This window comes from Chiloscyllium plagiosum, unplaced genomic scaffold (genome assembly GCF_037043375.1).
Source record: "Chiloscyllium plagiosum isolate Xiang-an unplaced genomic scaffold, Cpla_swu_hap1 HiC_scaffold_2, whole genome shotgun sequence".
NCBI lineage: Eukaryota > Metazoa > Chordata > Chondrichthyes > Orectolobiformes > Hemiscylliidae > Chiloscyllium > Chiloscyllium plagiosum.
Genome location: NW_028270140.1, coordinates 43,409,732 through 43,437,161, shown reverse-complemented (window position 1 = coordinate 43,437,161; position 27,430 = coordinate 43,409,732). Strand labels below are relative to the sequence as shown.

Sequence of the window (27,430 nt, the reverse complement as noted above, 5' to 3'; positions counted from 1 at the left end):
TGTAATTACGGAAGATCAACTGTTCTACGTAGCCAGCAAAGAGACAGGCATAGCTGGGGCCCATACATGTGCCCATGGCTACCCCTTTGGTCTGGAGGAAATGGGAGGATTCGAAGGAGAAATTGTTAAGGGTGAGGACCAGTTCGGCCAAACGAATGAGAGTGTCGGTGGAAGGGTACTGTTGGGGATGTCGGGAGAGGAAAAAATGGAGGGCTTGGAGGCCCTGGTCATGGCGGATGGAGGTGTAGAGGAATTGGATATCCATGGTGAAGATGGGGCGTTAGGGGCCGGGGAAACGGAAGTCTTGGAGGAGGTGGAGGACGTGGGTGGTGTCTCGAACGTATGTGGGGAGTTCCTGGACTAGGGGGGATAGGACAGTGTCGAGGTAGGTAGAGATGAGTTCAGTGGGGTAGGAGCATGCTGAGACAATGGGTCGGCCAGAGTGGTCATGCTTGTGGATCTTGGGAAGGAGGTAGAACCGGGCAGTGCGGGGTTCCCGGACTATGAGGTTGGAAGCTGTGGGTGGGAGATCTCCTGAGGTGATGAGGTTCTGTATGGTCTGGGAGATGATGATTTGGTGATGGGGGGGTGGGGTCATAGTTGAGGGGGCAGTAGGAAGAGGTGTCCTCGAGTTGGTGTTTGGCTTCAGTGGTGTAGAGGTCAGTGCACCAGACTACCACTGCGCCCCCTTTATCCGCTGGCTTGATGGTGAGGTTGGGATTGAAGCAGAGGGATTGGAGGGCTGCGCGTTGTGAGGGTGAGAGGTTGGAGTGGGGGAGGGGGGTAGACAGGTTGAGGCGGTTAATGTCCCGGCGGCAGTTGGAAATGAAGAGGTCGAGGGTAGGTAATAGGCCAGCGCGGGGTGTCCAGGTGGATGCAGTGTGTTGGAGGTGGGCGAAGGGGTCCTCGGAAGATGGGCGGGAATCCTGATTGCGAAAGTAAGCTCGGAGGCGATGGAAGAATTATTCGACGTCACGGCGTGTATTAAATTCATTGATGCATGGACGGAGAGGGATGAAGGTGAGTCCTTTGCTGAGGACTGATCGTTTGTCCTCAGTGAGGAGGAGGTCTGGAGGGATGGTGAAAACTTGGCAGGTTTGGGAGCTGGCAGTGGGGGCGTAACCTGTAACTGGAGTGGGTGTGATGGTGGGGGGAATGGGGTTGAGTCATGAGCAGGGGTAGTGTTCCCCTCGGGGTTCTGGGGGGTGGGGATAGTGACAGTGGGGTCTGTGGGGGGGGCGTGTCAGCAGAAAGCAAGTGAGTGGCGCTGGTGGGGGCAGAAGTGGTGGTGACCACGGCAGTAGGGGTGGCGGACGTCACTGAGCGTGTGGCATCAGGGATGATGTGAAGGGCGGAAGTGATGTCACGTGTGATGCATGAGGAATTGTGAGGGGTGGAAGTGGTTGTGGGAGCGGAAGTGACATCATCAATCAGTGTGGGGGTGGCAGCTGCATGGCTAATGGCGTTTGAGTAGTTTCCAAGGCCAGGGGAATCTTCTGGAATGTTTGAGGAGTGCTGGTTATGGAGGTAGGTAGATAAAAGTTTGTTGTGCTGACAGTTTTTGATGTTTGAGATGGAATTGAAATACTGTTTGTTGAGAGTATGAATTCTCCTGAGGATGTAGTACAGAGTGGGTCCTTTGCAATTCTGAGAGAGTGTGGCCCTCAGTTGAGGCAGGGCTGACTGTAGAGAGGTTAGGTGCCGGCGCATTGCTGCAAGATTGGAGCGGAGGATCTTGAAGGAGAACCGTTGGTGGCGTTTTTGAATCTGTAGTCTGTACTGTTTGTCCTGTTCGGGTCTGAACTCTACTGGTTTAAAGGTGGTCCGAAGTCCGTGTGGGATGAGTTGGTTACGGAGGCAGGCACTGAGGAAGCAAATGTGGCTGTGGTAGCGAGTTTGTTTCACGACATGGTTGAAGAGCTTCAGGGCAGAGGAAATGACCTGGGAGTTGCAGTGGGAGAGGGACTCTCTGAGATTCTTGTAGAGAGAGGAGGAAAACTTCTTCAAGGCAGGGATCCTTGCAAGAGGATTCGCAGTAGGGTTAAAATCAACAAGGTAAAAATAATGACTGCAGATGCTGGAAACCAGATTCTGGATTAGTGGTGCTGGAAGAGCACAGCAGTTCAGGCAGCATCCAAGGAGCAGCGAACTCGACGTTTCGGGCAAAAGCCCATCATCAGGAATAAAGGCAGAGAGCCTGAAGCATGGAGAGATAAGCTAGGTGGGGGTGGGGAGAAAGTAGCATAGAGTACAATAGGTGAGTGGGGGAGGGGATGAAAGTGATAGGTCAGGGAGGAGAGGGTGGAGTGGATAGGTGAAGAAGGAGATAGGCAGGTAGGACAAGTCCGGACAAGTCATGGGGACAGTGCTGAGCTGGAATATTGGAACTAGGGTGAGGTGGGGGAAGGGGAAATGAGGAAACTGTTGAAGTCCACATTGATGCCCTGGGGTTGAAGTGTTCCGAGGCGGAATATGAGGCGTTCTTCCTCCAGGCGTCTGGTGGTGAGGGAGCGGCGGTGAAGGAGGCCCAGGACTTCCGTGTCCTCGGCAGAGTGGGAGGGGGAGTTGAAATGTTGGGTCACGGGCGGTGTGATTGATTGGTGCGGGTGTCCCGGAGATGTTCCCTAAAGCGCTCTGCTAGGAGGCGCCCAGTTTCCCCAATGTAGGGGAGACCACATCGGGAGCAACGGATACAATAAATGATATTAGTGGATGTGCAAGGCTCCATTAGGGCCTTGGATAGAGGTGAGAGAGGAGGTGTGGGCGCAGGTTTTACAGTTCCTGCGGTGGCAGGGGAAGGTGCCAGGATGGGAGGGTAGGTTGTAGGGGGACGTGGACCTGACCAGGTAGTCACGGAGGGAACGGTCTTTGCCGAGGGCAGAAAGGGGTGGGGAGGGAAATATATCCCTGGTGGTGGGGTCTTTTTGGAGGTGGCGGAAATGTCGGTGGATGATTTGGTGTATGCGAATTGGTGTACCTTCATCCCCTCCCCCACTCACCTATTGTACTCGATGCTACTTTCTCCTCACCCCCCTCTAGCTTATCTCTCCACGCTTCAGGCTCTCTGCCTTTATTCCTGATGAAGGGCTTTTGCCCGAAACATCGATTTCGCTGCTTCTTGGATGCTGCCTGAACTGCTGTGCTCTACCAGCACCATTAATCCAGAATTATCTTTCTATTAGCTGGTGAAAATGAGATTGCTTTCACCAACCATTCATGTGATACATGTAAAAATGGCATACAGGAAACTATCATGCTGACACCACACTCATTATACCATAGTAGATAATTTCTACAAAGGAGGAAATGGTGGATAAGAGCACAATTATAATGTTTAAAAGACACTGAGAGAAGTACATAAATCGGAAAGGTTTGGAGCGATATGGGCCAGAAGCAGGCAGGTGGGAGTAGTTTAGCTTGGGATTATGTTCAACATGGATTAGTTTGACTGAAGGGTCTGTTTCTGTGCTATATGACTCAATGACCACTTCCCCCTTGACTCCATTAACTCAAACCATGCAATGTCCTGGAAGAGGTCAGTAATCAGAAGAATGTAGGACTAATAAGGAAGAAATGGGAGGGTTGTTTGTGGAGAATGCTGGAAAATTACTCTTAGATGATCAAATGATCAAAACTAATCTTGGAGATGAAATTGATCATGTATGCAAATGCTACCTGACATGCTGAACAATTTTATTTCAAATTTCCACCATCCATTAAATTTTCCCTCTGAATAGCTTATCTGTTAATTGACTTGATTATTTTGTTTGACGTGATCTTTGCCTCTCAAACCTATAGATTCTTAAAGTTCTTGACAGGGTACATGCTGAGAGGATGGAGAGTTTAGAACCAGAGAGTCTAGTCTCAGACTAAAAAGGTGTGAGTTTAAGACTGAGATGTGGAGGAATTTCATGTGTCAGCATGTTTTGTGTATTTGGAACTCCTTGCTAAAGAGACCCGTGGGAGCAGAGTCTTTGTGTATATTAAGGCTGAAATCTATGTATATTTGAAATGCTGGAAAGTGGATCTGAGGAATGTTGGATCAGCCAGATCCCATTGAATGTCAGAGCAGGCTGAAGGGGCCGAATGGCCTATTCCTGTTCATATTCTTCTGATCTTATGGCCTTAAGTTGACGCTCCTTTAGCGAGCTTGGTTTTCCTTCAAAGGTTCTCACATTCTGAGGTTTGTGAACTGCAAACAAAGTTGCTTAAAGTCCCCAACCATAAGATCTCCTGGCATCTACATGAAATGCCAGTATTCTAATTAAATCCATACAATTAATTTTATGATCCAATTAACCAGAGGAGAATTTGGATACAAGATTGATGTGATGGTTTAATGTTGAAGATGAGAATACAAGACCGCTTATGGCAATGCACAACATGAGGTGATATATCAAAATGATTTATGTTGATTCCAACAATTGATAGGCAGTCTTTGAAGTTGGGAATGAGGGAAGGTCAATGCAAGTACTGTTGTCGTCTTGCATTATATTCCTTAACACAGAACCACTATTTTTATCGTGGATGGGTAAGCAGCATGTGTTCAATTTAATTGAAAATCTCGAACAGGTTTTCTTAACAAACAACTGATAACTTGCACTTACAGTGCAACTAGCATATATGTCTTCATTTGGAATAGTACTACTTAAACTTCTCATGATTGCTGGTCGTGTGGTGTTATCTTGGTCCTTGGCTCATTAGTATAGTCAGGAGTTCAAGCAGAACCACTCATGCTATCCATGTTGAGACATTTTCCATGAAAAGTAACTTCAGGAAACTTCTGTGGAAGTATTCTGGAAGGCCCCTGTGGCTAGTCAATCTTTTGTCAAACTAAATTATGGGAATGTAGACATTTCCTGGCAAGAACAATAGTAATCGCCCATCCATCTGGTTACCCTTGAGAAGGTGGTTGACAAGGTACCTTCTTGAATGGCTGCAGTCCATACGCTGTAGGTACACCCACATTTCCATTAGGGATGGAGGGAGTTCCAGGACTTTGACTTAGTGACAATAAAGGAATGGCAATATAGTTCAAGGTTAGGATAACACTGGCTGGTACTGACCTATTTAGATCTTTGGAAGCCACCAGCAGATAAATTTAGGCTGAGGGTAATGCGTGAGTGTGGAAGAGAGTTGGCCTTCCTTTGTTCAGTATGTGGGGAAGGTAGGGTGGAAGAGGTGAAGGGAGAAAGAACATCTGAAGTAAAAGATAGAGAAACTGATTTGATTAATCCAGTTGGAGACATGCACTGAATTGGAAGAATCCTATTTTATCTTGGGTTGATAAAACTCCAAACAGAAAGGTGTTTTCATTTGCTTCAATCAAATCCAAGTGTTTCATGATCTGAGAGTCAACAGATGTCTGTAGTGCTGCCAAATGCAATACAACCATCTGGTGAAATGCACAGTTAACACGCGATGTACTAACATCCTACCAGGAAGGTTAAAGAATAAAATGTTACTCCTGAGTTGAGATGAATTGGTTTGCTTTGATTGTTAGCTCTGTTCTCCTTCTTTGTGAACAGAAACCTTATTGTAAAGAAACCACCTTTAACTGGAATAGTGAGGTTGCCTGTGCAAAATATTTTCTTCATTTGCTGCATCTAGTAAACAAAAATATTACTATGGAGTAACACCTCTTCCCTTACCTCCCCACTCCCAAGTATGCAGCATTTGACAATAAACAACATTTATATTTATTAGATTTCCAGAGTGGTTTGTTTTTTAATGTTGGTTTGGTAAAAACAATAATTTGTGAAATAAGTTTTGGGGAAGAAACTCTGAAATATTTTTTAAACCAAACTAAAAATGACTACATGATCATACTGGAACAGGAATTTAAAAAGGAATTTGTAACAGCAAAAAACAATGCTGTTTACTCTTCGTTGTTGTGGCCAAGTATCTGTTCTCTGTTAGTCACTTATTTGACTTAGTAAACAAGACTTAAATAAGGAAATTATTTTACTGAGAAACGCAAGTACCAATTAAAGAGGCAAGTTCTCCCAAATGGCTGAAGTGCCAAAGGGCCTCTGAGGTGGGGAAGGTGCCATCTTAAATTGAAAAACTAAACAAAGAATTGCAGAATCTGGAAAACCGAAATAGCTGGAGAAACTCAGCAGGTCTGTCAACATCTGTGGAGCGACAGCATTATCAATGTTTGGGGTCCAATTACCCTCCCATATATTGTTTACTCCTTCTGCATCAACCCCCATCCAGTCTTCATCATACATACTGGCCTTTTCCTAGCTATAATCTGTTCTGAAGAAGGGTCACTGGATCCAAAAAACTGACTTGTTTTTCTTTCCACAGAGTTTCTCCAGCAATTTCTATTTTTGTCTTACATTAAAACACTGGTAGAGAATGCTCTTATCACAGACTTCAACTTAGTAAAGGAGTTTGAAACTTCTGCTCAACATGGCCATCCTAGGATTGGTAAGAGGCTGATTAACACTTTAGTACCTCATAGCACTCTATAAGAAGTCTGCGTGGCACTTGATGGCTAGCTATAAACCTAAAAAGGGTTTCCTAACAGCAGTGAACTGAACAGGAGTAAAGTCAAATCGAAACATTTCGGTGCAATTCTGCTGATGATTTGCTGAAAAGCTTTAAACTAGGAGAAAGTGAGGACTGCAGATGCTAGAGATCAGAGTCAATGAGTGTGGTGCTAGAAAAGCACAGCCAGTCAGGCAGAATCTGAGGAACAGGAGAGTCAACGTTTTGGATCTGAAACATTGATTCTCCTGCTCCTCGGATGCTGCCTGACCAACTGTGCTTTTCCAGCACCACACTCATTGACTGAAAAACTTTAAAATAGCATTAACCCTTGCACTACCTCTAATACATCGATACATGTATATTTCCCTCCCTACCCCATCAGCTTGCCCGAAAAACTGTTCCCTCCGTGACTCCTTCAGACCAACACCCTCCCTCCCCATCAGCCACTCCCCACACCTGGCACCTTTCCATGCCTCCGCTGGAAGTGCAAAATCTGCACCCACACCACTCCCCTCACCTCTGTCCAGGGCCCCAAGGGATCCTTCCACATCCATCAGAAATTTAAGTGTACCTCTACCAATGTCATCTACTGTATCCGTTGCACCCGGTGTGGTCTCCTCTACATCGGAAAGACCGGATGCCTTCTTGAGGATCGTTTCAGAGAACATCTCTGGGACACCCGCACCCATCAACCCACCACGCTATGGCTGAACACTTCAACTCCCCCTCCCCTCTGTCAAGGACATGCAAGTTCTGGGTCTCCAAACCGTTACCACCTGAAGTCTGGAGGATGAATGCCTCATATTCTGACTTGGGACCCTGCAACCACCTGGGACAAATGTGGATTTCAACAACTTCCTCATTTCCTCTTCCCCCTCCATTATCCCAGTCCCAAGCCTCCAACTTGGCACTGCCCTCCAGACCTGTCCAACACTCCGCCCCCAACCTATTACCTTCATCCACATATCGCTTTCTCAGCTACATTTTCCCAAACCCCACCCCCTCCCATTTATCTCTCAGCATTGACGCACAAGCCCCATTCCTGATGAAGGCCTTATGTCCAAAATGTCGATTTCCTCTGCTCCTTGGATGCTGCCTGACCTGCTGTGCTTTTCTAGCAACTCACTCTTGACTCTGATCTCCAGCATCTGCAGTCCTCACTTTCTCCATACATATATACATATCTTTGTAAATACTTTTAAAATATGTTTCTGCTTGGTAACAGACAAAAGTGCTTCATCTTTACTTCAATGAATATCTTTGCTGTGCATTCATTATGATGTAGTTGTCACCAAATACAGGACCCTTTAATTTGATAGTAAGGTACGAAAAATGAGTCATATAAACATTTCTTCTGAAAAATAAGGTGGCTTGGAGTGCACTTTGATGGAATTTTCATGATTACAAAGGGAATTGGAAATACTGATCAAGCTGGAATGTAGTAGAGGATTCAAAGCTGGGACCTTAGTTGATGAAATGTAGCCAACATTTGGATAGAGTTTCCATCTGCCTGTTAGCCAGTAATCCCAATAGGTGGACCTATTGAGTGAGAGTGCTGGGTTTTATTAATACAAAACAATTAGGCTACAAACTGAGTCTGGGCAGTCTGTGACCCAGGCCAATACACTAAAGCATAGTTAGGTGGGTCCATTTTGAGGATGGTAGAGATAGCAGACTGTGTGAAAACCCAGTATGGGAGTGGCACACTTTCAGTTATGAAGTCCCAAGGAAAACATTTGCTCCTTCCAGTTCCACAAAAAGGAAATAAGACTTATCATTTGTGTCCCTCTTGGATTAGAACACCAGCTGGAGTCATGCAGTGTATGCATATCACAAGTTCCATCCGATTCAATCTTAAAATGATAATTAGGATCTTACCTGTACTGTAATACTCGGATTTGCATATTTGGAAGACCTACCTTTTGATATATACATGCCTTCCTGTATTACATGGGCCTTTTGACCATCCTGTTGTTAATGCTTATGAAGATGGGAATAGGCATGCTATTGATAAATCATGAGTCACCATTCACGAATGCTAATGCTCTATTTCTATCAGGTAAGAGTTAACATTCGCAACCATATTATTGATTACAATTCTCGAGTTGAGCTGCAAAGGTGGCAAGAATTCCTCTAACTATCTATGCTACAGCATGGACGTTGGTCTGGCCATTTCAGAGTTGCATGAAGTGAATTCATAGTACAATATCTTACAAAGCCATGTTTTATTGTTCCCAGGTTGTGATGGTGGTTTCTATAAAAGTGAAGGCCATTATAGCTTATAGTTCCACAGAACCTCTCCAGGAGGTATCAGCTGGAACAACTATTCTGCAGTACACACAAATACAAGGAACGTAGCAGTCACTATACACTTCTTCCTGGGTAAGGGAGGCAGGAATAAGACAAGGAGTATCATTTTCACACCTGACAGAATTCCCTCCGAAGCAGACTTCTGAATGGTATTCCCTGCCTCTATGGAAACAGATATGAATTAATCGTAGATGAGCACCTCAACTTGGATTTGTAAAATGTTACTATTTCTACTTGTGGTCATAGTTATTGTGGCTGACCTTTACTTTAAATGAAATGTGCCTTAGAGTTTAGGCATACTCTAAACTATCTGTAAAAGGTCAATGATTGCCCATTGTCCCTCAGGGGATATCTCCGATATTGCAACAGTTCCAGTTAGAAATATTACTCCTATTTCATGATACAACATAGACTTCTTCCATATTGCAGCCACTTCCAAGGAAGCTTTTGACTGCAACAGCTCATTTGGAGATCTCACTCCATGATGGAAGTACATATGCTTTTATTAGAGAAAGTCCTGACCACAAATAAGGAGCTCCCCATTTCAGCAACTCCAAGTAGCAACTACAAATTATGGGAATGCAGTAGCTCTTAAAAGACTGCAGCATATCATATAAAGGGAAACTTTTAGTCATGCAAAAAAGTTTTTTTTGTTGCTCATTCATTGTTCACTACTCTCTGTTTTAGCATTTTAGTGTTGTCCTGTAGTCTGGTGAATTTGATTCCTTGCTTAAGTTTTTTTTTGAGTTCAAAACAAGATAACTCAGTGAAGAACTTAGTGAAAAATGAGAGAATCCAACATTTTGCTACCATTGCAGCATAACAAGCTCCAGGCACAAATACAAACACCATTATGCATGTTCACGTAGATCAGCAGATTTTCTTAGCAGTACATTTCAGTAGTGCTGCAGTACTTGGAGGATTGCAGGATAAACGGTACAGTTTGACCTTTCCATGAGCAAAAGAACAGGGTCTTCATAATATCATTTGAGTCATCTTGGAGCATATCCTATGCAAATTTCAAACTAATGCCATGCAAACTAATGTGCATTGTTTTGCATTTATCTCTAGACAAGTCAACAAAATTTACAATTCAGTCTTTCTTTCTCACTCATTTACCTCGCCGCATCACATCATCCAGAAAAATGAACTCTGGTACTCCAGAATTGTATTTACATATCTGTGTGCTTAGAATCCTAGGATGTTATAGAGCCAGGAAAAGCCGATCAGCCCATTCTTGTGTGTACTGATACTTTGAAAGAGCTTCCCAATTAGTCCCATTCACTCTTTCTCCATATTTTCTACCCTACAATCTTTATTCGTTTTGAAATTTATTGTTTGTTTCAACTAGCTTTTCAGTCAATGTAATCCAGATGATGATAACTCTCTGTTGAAAAATTAAAATCTCTTCATCTCATCCCTGCAACTTTTACCAATCAACCCTAAAATCTGTGTTCCCAGGTTACCTATCCTGCTGCTGGTGGAAATAGTTCATTCTTGTTTCTTCTGTTCAAGCTTCATTGGTTATTTATTATTCAAAGAGGATCCTTAGCAGTGCCTATTTTAGTATTCCCAAATAGCTTGAGGTAAGGAACAATGACCTACAAACCTTTGGACTACTTTTTACTGCTCTCAGAAAAGTGCTTGATTTTAGTGTCCAACAACCCCACTCCAAATGAGCTACCAAAACAGATTTGAAGGTAAATAAAATTAGAAAGTACTGGAAATACTCAGTAGGTCAGTCGGCAGCAGTGAAGCGAAGCAGATTGAACAGGCAGAATCTAATTCCTTGAACCCTCTGACCACCACAATTCAGACCTGATCCCCAACTTGGCCTCCAAAATTAAGGCTAATTGAGACCTTTTAGAGACCACTCATTTTGCTGGCACTCATAGAAGGACAGGGTGTGAAAGTGAGGGATGTTATGTCACATGATCATATTATACCCAGCTAGCCTCACTTGTGGCCTAGTGTGAGGCAGCATTCTGTCTTCTATTTGACATTGATAAAGGTTATTAGAACATAGAACATTACAGCGCAGTACAGGCCCTTCGGCCCTCGATGTTACACCGCCCTGTCATACTAATCTGAACCCCATCCCAACTACACTATTCCATGTACGTCCATATGCCTGTCCAATGACGATTTAAATGCACTTAAACGTGGCAAATCTACTACCATTGCAGGCAAAGCAATCCATAACCTTACTACTCTCTGAGTAAAGAAACTACTTCTGACATCTGTCTTATACCTGTCTCCCCTCACTTTAAAGTTGTGTCCCCTGTGTTTGCCATCCCCATACTTGGAAAAAGGCTCTCCCTGTCCACCCTATCTAACCCTCTGATTATCTTGTATGTCTCTATTAAGTCACCTCTCAATCTTCTTTTCTCTAATGAGAGCAGCCTCAAGGCCCTCAGCCTTTCCTCGTAAGACATTCCTTCCACACCAGGCAACATCCTAGTAAATCTTCTCTGCACCCTTTCCAAAGCTTCCACATCTTTCTTATAATGCGGTGACCAGAACTCCAAGTGTGGCCATACCAGAGCTTTGTACGGCTGCAGCATAACCTCCTGGTTCCAGAACTCAATCCCTCTATTAATAAAGGTCATAACACTGTATGCCTTCTTAACAACCCTGTCAATCTGGGTGGCAAATTTCAGGGATCTGTGTACATGGACACTGAGACCTCTCTGTTCATCTGCACTCCCAAGAATCTTGCCATTAGCCCAGTACTTTGCATTCCGATTACTCCGTCCAAAGTGTATCACCTCACACTTGTCCACATTAAACTCCATTTGCCACCTCTCAGCCCAGCTCTGCATCCTATCTATGTCTCTCTGCAACCTATTACACCCTTCGTCACTATCCACAACTCCACCAACCTTAGTGTCGTCTGCAAATTTACTAACCCACCCTTCTAAGCCCTCATCCAGGTCATTTTATAAAAATGTCGAACAGCAGTGGACCCAACACCGACCCTTGCGGTACGCTGCTAGTAAATGGACACCAAGATGAACATGTTCCATCAACTACAACCCTCTGTTTTCTTTCAGCAAGCCAATTATTGATCCAAACTGCTATGTCTCCCACAATCCCATTCCTCCGCATTTTGTATAATAGCCTACTGTGGGGAACCTTATCCAACGCCTTGCTGAAATCCATATACACCACATCAACCGGTTTACTCTCATCTACCTGTTTGGTCACTTTGTCAAAAAACTCAATAAGATTCATTAGGCACGACCTACCCTTCACAAAATCGTGCTGACTGTCCCTGATCAGATTATTCTTTTCTAGATGGTTATAAATCCCATCTCTTATAACCTTTTCCAACACCTCACCAACAACTGAAGTGAGACTCACTGGTCTGTAATTACCAGGGTTGTCTCTACTACCCTTTTTGAACAAGGGAACCACATTTGCTATTCTCCAGTCCGCAGGCACTATTCCTGTAGACGATGATTTGAAGATCAATGCCAAAGGCTCGGCAATCTCTTCCCTTGCTTCCCAGAGGATCCTAGGATAGATCCCATCCAGCCCAGGGACTTGTCTATTTTCACACACTGCAGTATTTCTAATACCTCTTCCTTGTGAACCTCAATCTTTTCTAGTCTAGATGCAAGTATCTCTATCTTCCTCACCAACATTTTCATTTTCTATAGTGAACACTGTCGAAAAATATTTATTTAGTGCTTCCCCTATCTCCTCTGACTCCACACACAACTTCCCACTATTATCCTTGATTGGCCCTAATTTAACTCTCCTCATTCTTTTATTCGTGACATACCTATGGAAAGCCTTAGGGTTAACCCTGATCCTATCTGCCAACAACTTCTCATGTCTCCTCCTGCCTCTTCTGAGCTCTCTTTTTAGGTCTTTCCTGACTTCCTTGTAACCCTCAGGTGCCCTAACTGAGTTTTCACATTTTGTCCTAACATAAGCCGCCTTCTTCTTCTTGACCAGGGATTCCACTTCCTTAGTAAACCACGGCTCGCGCGTTCTATATCTTCCTCCCTGCCTGACAGGTACATACTTATCTAGGACACACAGGAGTTTTTCCTTGAATAAGCTCCACATTTTTAATGTGCTCATCCCCTGCAGTTTCCTTCCCCATTCTACGCTTCCTAAATGTTTCCTAATTTCATCGTAATTTCCCTTCCCCCAGCTGTAACTGTTGCTCGGTGGAGTACACCTATCCCTTTCCATCACTAAAGTAAACCTGAAAGAATTGTGATCGCTGTCTCCAAAGTGCTCACCTACTTCCAAATCTAACACCTGGCCAGGCTCGTTACCCAGTACTAAATCTAATGTGGCTTCGTCCCTTGTAGGCCTGTCTACATACTGTGTCAGGAAATCCTACTGCACACACTGGACAAAAAGTGACCCATCAATAGTACTCGTACTGTAGGGATCCCAGTCAATATTTGGATAGTTGAAGTCCCTCATGATAACTACCCAGCCTCTCTCACTCCTTTCGAGAATCATCTTTGCTATCCTTTCCTCTACATCTCTAGGACCATTCGGAGACCTATAGAAAACTCCCAGCATGGTGACTTCTCCTTTCCTGTTTCTAACCTCAGCCCATACTACCTCAGTTAACGAATCCCCAAACATCCTTTCTACAACTGTAATATTGTCCCTGATCAACAATGCCACACCTTCCCCCTCTTTTTCCATCTTCTCTGTTCTTACTGAAACATCTGAATCCCGGAACCTGCAACAGCCATTCCTGTCCCTGCTATATCTATGTCTCCGTAATGGCCACATCGAAGTCCCAGGTACCAACCCACACTGCCAGTTCACCCACTTTATTTCGGATGTTCCTTGCGTGGAAGTACACACACTTCAAACCAAGTTCTCGCTTGCCAGTGTCAGATACTTGATTTGGGAACTCCCCACTCTCATCCTCTCCTGTACCTGTCCTACAATTTTGGTTCCCATCTCCCTGCTGTATTAGTTTAAATCCACCTTAAGAGCTTTAGTGAATTTCCCACCCAGGATATTGGTACCCCTCTGGTTTAGATGAAGACCAAACTGCTTGTAAAGGTCCCACCTACCCCAGAAAGAGCTCCAATTATCCAAAAAACCCAAACCCTCCCTCCTGCAATCCCTGTAGCCACGTGTTCAACTCCTTTCTCTCCCTATTCCTCACCTCACTAACACGTGGCAGCAAATGAGAGAAAACAACTCTGTTTGTCCTAGCTCTAAGCTTCCATCCTAGCTCCCTGAATTTCTGCCTCAAGTCCCCATCTCTCTTCCGACCTATGTCTTTCGTGACAATGTGGACCACGACTTGGGGCTGCTCCCCCTCCCCCTGAAGGATCCCAAAAACATGATCAGAGACATCATGGATCCTGGCACCCGGGAGGCAACACACCAACCGTGAGTCTCTCTCGTCCCCTCAGAAACTCCTATCCGTCCCCCTAACTATCGAGTCCCCAATGACTACTGCTCTGCTCTTCCCCCTTCCCTTCTGAGTAGCAGGTGCCCCACTGCTTTCCCCCGGTAAGACATCTCCCCCCCCCCCCCCCAGCAGTATCCAAAACGTATACTTATTGTTGAGGGGAATGACCACAGGGGATCCCTGCACTGTCTGCCAGTTCCCTTTCTGTCCCCTAACTATCACCCATCTGTCTTTTTCTTTTATCTGGGGAGTGACTACCTCTCTGTAAGTCCTGTCAATAACCCCCTCTGCCTCCCGAATGATCCGAAGTTCATCCAACTCCAGCTCCAATTCCCTAATGCGGTTTTCGAGGAGCTGTTGTTGGGTGCACTTCCCATCTGGCAGCTGCTATCACTCTAGGATAACTAACTTCCTTACAAGACTGTAAGGATCCATCTGACTGGACGCAGTGATTCCAGCCCACTTACCTGTGTTCCAGAATTCAAGTGACAATCCTTCTTCTAAGTCCTAACTGCAGTGTTGACAGTGGTGCTGCTGGAACCTGAGAGCTGATGGCCTTTGATTGTCAGGACACACGCCCAATAAGATTCAGGCACCAGACAGCAAATAGCAGCATTCCTGCTTAGAATGGAATTTTGTCAAGTCTCTTGCAAAGGGATGAAAATTGGGTGTCGCCAACTCTCCAGCGAGTGGAAGGGCTGATCACCCTAACCATTAAATTCCAAGATTTAAGATCAGTGAGCCTCCTCCAAAATATCTGAAGGCGTGTCATCAACCTGAAACATTAACTGTGTTTTTCTCAACAGGCACTATTTGTTATATTGTTTTTACTTCAGATTTCAGTATCTGCAGTATTTTGCTTTATATAACCTTTATTGTTTATTTCCTTTCAAAAGCATTTCTACAGGCCTCAATGCTTATTATCAACATAACTGTTATTCCATTGGTACTTACTGAAGCAAGCTCGAGGAACCATGTGACTGCTTCCTGCTCTTATTTCTTATGTTCTTACTTATCTTTGCTGTACTGGTTTTTAATGGTGAGATTATGCTAAGGTTCAGAACACTGCTACAGTCCTTTGCTCAATAGCGAAGAACTTTTCTTCACATTTGATCAAAAACTGATCTGTCATTCTCCTTCTGCCTAATTTATCTAATATCAAACTACTCTGAACATGCCTTAAATGATTCTGAGTCACATTCTTTGGAGATGGTGAACTGACTCAAAATTTCTTTTCTTGACCATTCCAATCGCGGCATGGTGGCTCAGTGGTTAGCACTGCTGCCTCACAGCGCCAAGGAGCCAGGTTCGATTCCAGCCTCAGATGACTGTCTATGTGGAGTTTGTACATCCTCCCAGTGTCTGCATAGGTTTGCTCTGGTGTCTTCCCACATTCCAAAAGATGTGCAGGCCAGGTGAATTGGCCATGCTACATTGCCCATAGTGTAAGGTGCAATAGTCAGGGGTAAATGTAGGGAAATGAGTCTGGGTAGGTTACTCTTCAGAGGGTCAGTGTGGTCTTGTTGGACCAAAGGGCCTGTTTCCACAGTGTAGGGAATCTAATCTAATCAATCTTCATGTAATTTCTTTTAAATTTCTCCAAAAATCTTAGGGCTTGTTAAAGTACCTCTGTACACATATTAGCTCTGCATTAAGAAAGATGATTTAATAAGGATGCAAATCAGCAACCTGTGCAAGCTTTCTTTGGGCTATTTTAATTAATAATAACTCACTCGCATATTTTAATTATACATGATTTCCTCAGCTTCCAATGAGAATCCTCCAGTAACTTAAATTTAATAGTCTTGCATTGATGTCTGGCTGAGAATTCTGTGCAAAATACAATGTCAATACCAGGTACTCAAACCTTTTGTTTGGTCCCAGCATACCTATTACACCAGGCTAAATTTGCCTTTATATACAAAATTATGGTGCTTTTCAGATACAAAGGATAGTGTTAAATGAGTACGGTACTCTTTGCGAATGTAGGAACAAGAGAAAACCATTTTGCCCGTTGCCTTTCGATAACGTAGATTATGGCTGATAGTTAAATTAACTTCACATACTTGGCTTTGAGCTGTTGTGCTCTCCTGAACAAAAACCTATCGATTGTAGATTTAAAGTAAACAACTGACCAAGCAACAATTGCTATTTGTGACAGAAATGGATCAAAATCCAACATATGAGAGTTTCTTGCATTTCTGATTGTGCTTTCAAAAATGTGATTAAACAAATTATTTATTTCTCATGCAGAAAATTAAATTGCTTTCAAAGGTAATGGAAAAGTGTCTCTTGTGACCAGAAAACCATGAAAAGAATATTGAGATAATAACATTGAGATTTTAGATATTCTCTCAATATGTGCTTATTTAATAATTGCATGTTTAAGAATATGTAAATAATGTTATAATTCTCATTGTTTCAGAGGTTGGCTTGCATCACTTAGTTGCACGTCAATAATATATCACAGATCCAGAAGCCAGAGAGATTTCTTTTGACACTAAACTTCATACATAAATAGAATCTTTAATGTACCATGTTGTGCTAATGTTTCCCTGCAATCTGTGGTTCCATGCATATTGGCATCTAATGCGAAAAGTTGTCTAAAATGATAGTCTACACAGGTACAAACAGGTACTCTGCAACATTAACACAATCTGGAAGAAATTTATCATTTGAAAACTCCGACTTAATCCCAGCACAGTGCATTTGTAAACAGAGCCCAATTAGAACTACTGTGATGGAATCTTATTGGGGTGTGAGCAATGTTGGCTATGCTGAGACCTGTGGCAGAATTGGATTGGAAATCTGGTGAAGCTTATCCCAACTTTGAGAGTATGTCACTGCTTTTGCCTAAAGCGAGTTTCTCATAAGACAGCAGTGAGTTGCAAAATTACAGGTGTCACAGTTCTTTAAGTATTTTATGAGACCAACTTGCCTTATTAATATTGATCTGCTATCTTACTAAATGCACCGACCGAGCTAAATATCAAGAATTCTTGACGTGGAAGTCAGAATAGGTACCTGTCAACTTCACGAAGGCGAAAGTGAGGACTGCAGATGCTGGAGATTAGAGTCAAGATTAGAGTGGTGCTGGAAATGCACAGCAGTTCAGGCAGCATCCGAGGAACAGGCAGATCGACATTTCGGGCAAAAGCCCTTCAACAGGAATGAGCGCTGATGAAGGGCTCCTGCCCAAAACGTCGATTTTCCTGTTCGTCGGATGCTGCTGACCTGCTGTGCATTTCCAGCACCACTCTAATCTTGACCTGTCAACTTCAGCTCACATTATCTCCAACCAGGGGGCGGCACAGTGGCCCAGTGGTTAGCACTGTTGCCTCACAGTGCCAGGGATTTGGGTTCAATCCCACCCTCGGGCGACTGTGGGTTTCCTCTGGGTGCTCTGGTTACCTCCCACACTCCAAAGATGTGCAGGTTAGGTGAATTGCCCATGCTAAATTGTCTATAGTGTTCAGGGATGTGTAGGTTAGGTTCATTAGTCAGGAGTAAATGTAGAGTAATAGGGTAGGGGAATAGGTCTGGGTGGGTTATTCGTCAGACGGTCGGTGTGGACTTGTTGGGCTAAAGGGCCTGTGTCCACACTGTAGGGATTCTATGAGCATTCATGTTTCTCAACACCAAACAGCATCTCACGGCAAAATCCTGTCCTCATCCTTTTCCCCAGATATTGGCATCCAACATTCTTTAACCATTCAGAACCATCCTGGTACCTCTCTGATACGCTAGAAGTGCATTCTGGAAGCACAGGCTTACATTGCAGGGTGCACCAGCAAGGATAATTTCCATAGCATGGAAGACACCTAGCTGAAGGATTGGACTATGCCGAATCTCAGGGCTGCTCATTTGCTCTCTTTCATTTGTTCACTTAGCACCTACCTCATACACTCAACATCCATGCTTTGCCTTGCCATACCTTTGACACATTGGTGCTTCCCCCAGCTAGAGCAAAAGTTCTGTTGACATTGTTATATGGTGCAGATATGCAGAGGGGCTGCTTATTAATAGGATTCTGGAGGTGGAGGGGACAACTTGGTGAATGGCACACTGAGACATAAATCTAACATGTGCCATCTGCCTGCACGACATATACTCTGCAGGTTTGCACAATTTGTCCCCTTGTTTAAGAAGGGTAGGAGGTATAATCCAGTTAATTACAGACCTGTAAGTCTAACATCAGGGGTAGGGAAGCTACTGGAGAAGATACTGAGGGATAGGATATATATCCATTTGGAAGAAAATGGGCTTATCAATGATAGGCAGCATGGTTTTGTGCAGGGAAGATCATAGAAACTTAATAGAATTCTTTGTTGACTGTTGATTGATGAGGAAAGGCATGTATATATCATATACATGGCCTTTAGTAAGGCATTTGATAAGTTTCCCCATCGTAGGCTGATGAAGAAGGTGAAGTTGCATGGGGTCCAGGGTGTTCTAACTAGATGGATAGAGAACTGGTTGGGCAACAGGAGAAAGAGAGTAGTAGTGGAAGGGAGTTTCTCAAAATGGAGAACTGTAACCAGTAGTGTTCCACATGGATCTGTGCTGGGAATAATCTTGTTTGTGATAGATATAAATGATTTGGAGGAACGTGTAGGTGGTCTGATTAGCAAGTTTGCAAATGACACTAAGATTGTTGGAGTAGCAGATAGTGAAGGGGACTGTCAGAGATTACAGTAGAATATAGATAGATTGAAGAGTTGGGCAGAGAAATGGCAGATGAAGTTCAATCCAGACAAATGCGAGGTGATGCATTTTCGAAGATCCAATTCAAGAGTGAACCATACAGTAAATGGAAAAGTCCTGGGGAAAATTGATGTACAGAGAGATCTGGTGTCCAGGTCCATTGTTCCCTGAAGGTGGCTATGCAGGTCAGTAAATTGGTCAAAAAAGCATACTGCGTGCTCTCCTTCATCGGACGGGGCATTGAGTACAAGTGTTGGCAGATCATGTTACAGTTGTTTGGCTACATTTGGAATACTGCGCACAGTTCTGGTCGCCACATTACCAAAAGGATGTGGATGCTTTGGAAAGGGTGCGGAGGAGGTTCACCAGGATATTGACTGGCATGGAGGGTGCTAGCTATGAGGAGAGGTTGAGTTGATTAGGATTATTTTCATTAGAAAGATGAAGGTTGAGGGGGTCCTGATTGAGGCCTATAAAATCATGAGAGGTGTAGACAGGGTGGACAGCAAGAACTCAATTACTAGGGGTCACGAGTTCAAAGTGAGAGGGGAAATGTTTAGGGGAGATATGCGTCGAAAGCTCTTCATGCAGAGGGTGGTGGGTGCCTCGAACGCGTTGCCAGCGGAGGTGGTAGGGGTGGGAACGATAGCGTCATTTAAGATCTAACTAGACAGATAAATTAATTGTCAGGAGGCAAAGGTTTATAGATCCTGAGAAAATAGGTGACAGGTTTAGATAGAGGATCTGGATCAGCACAGGCATGGATGGTCAAAAGGCCTGTCCCTGTGCTATAATGTTCTTTGTCCTTTGTTCAAATGGGCATGTTGGAAACTAGCTGGGAGCCAGTCCTCAGTCCAGTCAATGGAGGGGAGCTGTTATCCATCAAGGGATCCCAGTACATTCCACAGTCAGTCATCCACTTTGGATGCTCACGGTCAGGGGATCTGTCCGTCTGCAGTCCAGAGAGTGTTCAGCTGTTTGACCTGTAGGACCAGGAGTAGTAGTCAGGTGAATCAGGTCTCTTTTTTCAGGAAGCTGCAAACACAGTGGTCAGTTATGTCTAGTGATGCACATTGAAGTCAATCAGATGACTGAAGCAAATACAGCCCGGGGGTTCCATCTGTTGATTGTTTAAAATGAAGTAAGGGAGGTCTGTAGGAGCAGAGCAGATGGATCATTGTCAAATGAGATAAGGGAGACAGTGTTGAGTGGGGACAAGAGAACATTTGTAAGGTAGTGCATTTAATAATGACAGTGCTGGGAGTAACTCAAGATGTATGCAGATATATAGAAATGGATGTAGACTTCTTGGCATCATGGTAGCCCACAAACCCACCAACACACTAAAACAGCAGCTAATGAACTTGAAAGACCTTGCTCAGATAACAAGCAAAGCTAATATCATTTACAAAATACCTTGCAAGGACTGTAACAAACACTACATTGGACAAACAGGCAGAAATCTAGCACCAGGATACATGAACATCAACTAGCCACAAAAAGACATAACCAACTCTCACTAGTATCCTTACTTACAGATGAGGAAGGGCACCACTTTGACTGGGACAACAGATTCATCCTCAGTCAAGCCAAACAGAGACATGTATGAGAATTCCTAGAAACATGGTATTCCAACTGGAACTCTATCAACAAACACATTGACTTGGATCCCATTTACCACCCGCTGAGAAAGAGAAAAGGAAATGACATCACCAACCCAAGGAAAGCTAAACACATAAATAGAAAGTGGGCCAGATCACCTTGCTTCATCTGGAGGCTCACTGATGATGTTACCTAGTATGGTGACAATATGTCTGAAAACGAACCTTCCAGCTCAGCGAGCAAACCTACATCCAGAACCTGAACCTGAGCTACAAATCTTCTCAACTCGCTAAGAGATGTGGATCAGCAGGCTAGAGGGAAAGAAAAAGAAGCAAAGAAGGATGGAAATGAGATATATAGAAGTAACAGAACTGAAAGAAGAAAGAGAAACACTTAGGTTTGCACAAAATTAGTTGTAACACAGCACAATAAAAGAAGCAAAGACAGGAGAAGGGTTTATAGGGAAAGATGCCGGTGGTTATTTCAGAACTGCAGACTAGCCTAAAGTTCTACTTTGATCCTCAATGAAGTTTTTATCAGAACAATTGAATGACATTTGTTTTCTCTCCTCCAATTTCATTTCAGATTTCTTCCTTTGCTCTCCAACTTGTGCTGATACCTCTCTTAATTACCATGAATAGTGGGTTCTAAAATCTGATCACCTGACTAATTTGAGTCAAATGTTATGAAATTATTACGAATCTAGAACAAGTTTGCACTAATTTTGTATTCAAAATTATGAAACTAGTATCTCTGATCTATACATTCTGTTTGATTTCCACTTTTCAATTTATATACAGAAGAAGAACATCCCCTGACAAATTATACAACTTTGAAAAACAATGCAACCAGATACAGGCATGCACAAATGAACTCTACTTCAGGCAAAAGATTTTAGGCAGAACAGAGAGTGAAGAGAATGAATTTGTAGCAAAATCCAATGACTCTGGCCTTGATTTTTATTTCCAGGTTAGAAATGCCCATTTTGGAAGAAATCCCCACCCCATAGACCAAAATGACTGGACACACTTCCTGGTTTTGATCTTGTGGGGGCTGAATTGACAGTCAGTATCCAGCACAATATTCAATGTTTAAAAATAATGTTGCTCCTGCTCTTACCCCCCTCACTCCTGTCATTCTCCGTGCTCCATGCCAACTGACCATCGTGAACTCAATACCCTATGCCAATCCATTCATCTTTCATGGTTCCTCATACCTTTCATGGTTCCTCATGCAATCATCCCAATGACCCTTTACAATTCCTACGCCAACTCAGTACCAATTCATACTCCCAGCCAACATCCTTTGCCCTTCTCTCTCCATGCCAATTCACTTACTTATTTTACTCAGGAGGCATGCTGATGGAAAGTGATGTGTCAATTGATGATATAGGGGAAAAGGAACACTCTCATTTAAACACTGAATATATTGAAATACCTTCAATTAATCCCCTCTGTAAACAAACGTGTCCATTCTATAAGCAGTTTGAGCTGTCCAGTAAAATGTTTACTCAATAGGTACCCTATTGTGAAAATGATAATCTAGGAAAATTGTTGTGTAGCACAAATCCCATAATCATTTTATGTGACCAGGTATTATGAAATACCTCACACTTTTTTTAATTAACTCCATCCATTGTGTTGACAGTTCTTTGACAACTTTTACAAGTGCAATGATTTTACTTACTTTAGAAAAGCATGCCTTTTCACAATCTAAAGGGTACTCTACCTCTGCCAAAAGTATCTCTGGATGAGATTCAAAGGGACATCTTACCTCCCAAAAAGGGAGCAACATAAAAATTCCTCTAGCCCTGACCCCTCACACCCCTCACTACATACCTGATTTGTCCCATGCTCCACCCATGCAACCTAATGTCTTCTATGCATCATAACCTTCATTGCTCCTGTGCAACTCCCTGATCCCTACCTATCCCCAGAGTTCCTCATTCCCCCTTGCCAACCTGATGCTTTTTTCATCCACTACTCTTTTCCCTTTCACCTGCTAGATTGACTCCTTGAGTATCCATGCAGATTTGAGAAAAAAGTATTGTTCTATTGCTTAAATATTGTATTGCTGATTACAACTCATTGACAGAAGCATTCTAATTAATAAAATAATAACATTTTGATAATTTTTGACAGATCCTGGCACGTGGACTATTCCAAGAGATTTTTACATAGCCCTTTGTGCACAATCATCTCCATAGTTAACAGTTCCAAAGTATTCCTGACACCCGTCCACAAATAATACCCAACTCCCTCCACTCCACAAGATTCCTGACATCATCTCCCTGGGACTATATTCCCAGAATTACCTCAGATCTCCTGGCTATCCAAACTAAATGAGTTGAGAATAGTCCTGCTCCTACCCAATCTAATCTCCACAATCCAGGTCTCAGATACCAGGAAATCTAAAATTTGACTTGACACGAGGTAGCTGGTCATTAAAATAGTGAGGTATGTCAGGAAACGGCATTTGCAAACTACCTCCAATTAGCGTCCCATTTAGAAAAAGGGGAAATTCTAGCTTTAGGAATTCCCAACTTCTTTCAGCATTTTCAGCATAATAGAGATGGAAGTCTCTGCATTTGTCTCTCGCTGATTTGTATATCCTCTGGTAATAAGTAATAAGGAGAAATAGAGCAACATTCATTCCCTGAAAACACAAATAGCTAGAAATTTTACAACTGTTGGGGATACAAGGTATTAATAAAACAACGATGATCTCAAGTTAAAATGTAACACCACAAGAGTGCTAAGGATTTTTAAATTGTGTATTTTTTACTCTCCTTTTTTGTACTAGACACTCTCACCTTTATGAACCTTATACCTCTGTGTCTCATTCATTATAACCTGTTTGTTTATATTTATTGATAACATATTTATTATTTTTCTCCCTAAAGCAAACATTGCAATTTTCTCCTTAATGTTGATGTTGTGAATATGTTTTGATTGTTGTGTGATAAAGCTAAAAAGTAATAAAGTAGTTGTTGTAGCTGGGAGAGAGAGAGAAGGATAAAAAGAGGGAAACTGAATCACTCCTCCTTACATAGCCTGAAGAATTAATGCTCTTTCTTTTTATTTACAGCATGGTGATATGGTTCACCATTTGGCTTCATTTCCAGATCTTGTGAAGACACTTCCCCACATCATACAAAACGCAGTGGCTATGAGCTTGATCAAATTAGGCTTTGCTAGATGATCAACTGAATCTGCAAGTCCCCATGGATTTGGCAAACGTGGCCACTATGAGCTAAGGCATTGAATAGATTGGACTTAGTACTTTTTTAAAATCATATTATGAAAACATTTGATATTTAACATTTTTAGTACATGAGTTATATGTTTTGTGGAGATGGTTGGATTTTCTTTTCATAGGTCAATGAAAACAAGATACTTCTGGGAATCCACATAATTGCTAGTTTTGGTTGAACTCATTTCTGGGAACAAAACCTCTTTTGTGATCGAATTTTATGGCTGTTCTGTTTGCACAGTGGGGTAAGTTTATCATAGAACAAGCTGTTCGGCTTGAGGCTCATATTTCTGAAATACATTTGTTGTGTTATCAGTGTGAAACCTGATTGTTCCTTTGGAAGAATGTCACAATATTGTATTCCCTGACAAAGCTGTGTCTACCAAGATGTCATGACCATGCATGCAAGAACACCAGATCAAAGACTTGGGAACATAATATGCCTTGTCTTTTTTCTTCCCTTCAAGAAAACCACCATGACAAGGAAAGTGCTTTTTTTTTTCTGTAAAGTCTATCTCTGCAAAGCGAAATCAATTTTTCTGAACCTTGGCTGAAATGTCTGTGCTCTTTTATTTTCATATAACAAATTTTGTGTGATAGCCACTTCTGCATCTTCACCAAATGGGTTTCATTTATAATAAATCAAATATTCTATATTTATTAAAGAAAGATGGTGATGAATCTTTCATTACAAGTCTAATACAGGTAAAGCATATAATTGGTCATCTTAGGACATTGGCAAGACATCTTTTAAATTTATGTGTGACCTATGGTATAGTGGGATCAGAGAAAAGAATGTGCTCACCTCCCATTTCATTCATTATAATTCCTGCATTTATTGGTAATATAGACCATTTCCTCTGTGCCTGTACTGAGGGAAATCTTTTATAACGAAATGAAAATCTTAGGCAGTGTAACATAGAGGAATGTAAGCTTAAAGTTATGTTTGTACTTACTGTTTTGAATTTTTTTCTTAATCTTGTCCTTAATTCTGTGGAGAGCTTTTCAAACATGTGACAGGGTCTTTATAAAAGGAATATTGCCTGGTAAATCCAAATCAGGCTGTATTGCAAGCTTTATGTTGGATGGAGTAAGAGTCTGGATCACTTATTGAGGTTTCCCGAGCAAACATGCATATGAATATTTTGTAAAAAATCAAAACCTGATCTTAGCTTTGTTTACTTGATAGTAATGAGGAAAGTGGTTCAGACATCAGTGGTGTACTGATGTGTTTTCACCTATTGTTATTTTAACCATGCAATTTTCAGAGTCAGCTTTTGCAGACATGTTGATCTCATATTTAAATTAGCAGCTATGAGAACCTCAATGTAATTTTGACTAATGGTGGCAGTTCTATCCAGGGCAATTGAAAAACAAAACTGGAGCAATGGAGTTTGAGGGATGACCTTATTGAGGTTTATAAAATCAAGCGAGGTCTAGATAAGGTGAATGGCAGGAGTCTTTTCCCTTGGGTAAGGGCTTTCAAGACTAGGGGGCATATCTTTAAGGTGAGAGGAGAAAGATTTTAAAAAGACATCGGGGCAACCTTTTTACATAGTGAATGGTTTGTGTGTGGAATGGACTTCCAGCAGAAGTGGTGGATGTGCGTACAGTTACAATGTTTAAAAGACATTTGGATAAGTACATGAATTAGAAATGTTTGGAGGGATATGGGCCAAGCGCAGGCAGGTGGGGCTAGTTTAGATTGTGATTATGCTCAGCATGGACTGGTTTGACTGAAGGGTTTGTTTCTGTGCTTTATGACTCTATGAATGAAAGTGAAATTAGTTACAGGTAGAGCATTAAAGAAAGGCAAACAAAGGTTTACTTGAGATGGAAAAAAAGGAGTGAGAAAGAAACTGTAGCTATAATTTAAAATTTAAATTTAAAATAAAATCTCTAACAATTTACTATGTGTAGGAATAGGATTCAGCAGTTCAACTTGTTCTCTGGAGAAATTGATTAATCGTAAGAACATAACTTGTCTTATTAAAAGGATACTTATACATAGTTTAGCATCAATCCAATACTTTCTTTAGAGAGTTTGATTGTAAGTGAAACGCAAATGCTCATTATTTCACAAAACAGAGTTTCACAGTACATTTAATCTCCATAAGTCCATAAGTTCCTGGACATATTGTGAACAATGTGCATGGTTTAACTTACCACTACTTTGACAACCAAATCTGAGACATTATGTAAGTTGTCAAAAAATGTGCTAATGTTTGTACTGAATTACAGCTAAAGAGAGGTGCTGCCAAATCCTATGTTCACTGAAATCATTTTGCCCAAATCTCTTCAAATTGTTGAGTTCTGAATTTTTCTCTGTTCATAAATAGGATGTGCAACAAAATTTGAAAGCACTAGACATGAGCTGGTAACTAAGACAACAGTCGGGGACTATTATGAATTTTAAAAGCAAGTGAAACAATTATCTTTAATTGTATGCCACCATAGCTAAGGGGTGAAGAGGACAGTTTAGTAATCTTGCTGAGCCAGGGTTGTTAGCTCAGTTGTTACCAGCAATTGTGTTTAAGTACCCAAAAGAGGATCCAAACACACAATGATTTTTTTTCTGGTTTTGCAAATTGAAAAACGGCAAAATGACAAAGATTTGCATTTGCAAGTTGTTCTGCAGCAATAGTCTCCAAGGACTGAATGTTGCAGGACAGAAGAGCTAAATGTAGCTGAAATGTTACTCAATCCATTGTTTTGAATTCTAAATTAGCTTGATTTTTGATATAATATCCTTTGAATTACCACATGAAAAAATGATGCTTTCAAATTCAAAAAGCATTTTTTGGATTGGTGTTAGGGAAGTTCCATTTCTTCAACAGATGAATGGATTGAGTTGTTGGAAACAAAAACCTCAGGTGGAGCATGGAGGTATAGGAGCTAAAATGGGTTGAACTTATCTCTGAATTGTTTTCAGGCAACTCCCACTCTAGGGCTTGAGTAAAAAAATTGAGTCGATGCTCCATTGCAGTGCTGAGGGAGATCTGCACTGTTGGCAGTGCCACCTTTCAGGTGAGACATTAAGCTATAATTCTGTCAGCCTTCTCAGGTGAATGTAAAATAAATAATAGCCCTGTTTCAAAGAAGAGTGGTAGATTTATTCCTGTTTTACTTGACTTATTTGCCACGTTGTTTGAAAGATGTCATTATCAAATTGCTCTTTGTCGGAGCCTGCTCTGCATGAAACGGCTGCCAGGTTTCCCACATTGCAACAATGGCCATACTTCAAAAATACTTCATTTGTTGTAATGTATAATGTCAGAAATTTGACACTGATGAAAAGCACTATATAAAAGCAAGCCTCTCTTTTGTTTTTCCATAGCTTAGCCCAGGACTTGGTAGCTTGTCTTGGGGTTTGATTCTTTCTTTGGACTTACCATTGAATTAGTGTTAACTAACTCAGATCAGATTTTCCATATTGTCAGGTACATGACCTATAAAGGCATTTGTTACAGTGCTGTTCAACAGACTTGTGAGCAAAGTTGTGGTTCATTGAATAAAAGGGCTAGGAGCATGGAAATGAAATTGGCTGAGGGATGAGAAAACAGAGTGTACTTGTAATAGATGTTCTTCTGGTTCAAGGAAGATTTGTAGTAGTCTTCTCCAGGGACCAATGTTGAGACCCTTACTTTTCATGATATATAA

The 27,430-nt window shown here is 42.2% G+C and overlaps 1 long non-coding RNA gene across 2 annotated transcripts in view; it reads left to right on the top strand.

Annotated features, from left to right (window-relative positions):
- The window catches only part of LOC122562535 (uncharacterized), a 95,379-nt gene extending 68,582 nt beyond the window's left edge, over positions 1–26,797 (top strand). Inside the window, exons 4-5 of one of the 2 annotated variants that reach the window (XR_015759006.1) lie at positions 23,606–24,015; positions 26,703–26,797. This is a non-coding gene — a long non-coding RNA (uncharacterized LOC122562535). Of the gene's footprint in view, positions 1–23,605; positions 24,408–26,702 lie in introns of those variants that run through there. The other variant, XR_006315350.2, reaches the window with a different exon arrangement.
- The last annotated feature ends 633 nt before the right edge of the window (positions 26,798–27,430 follow it).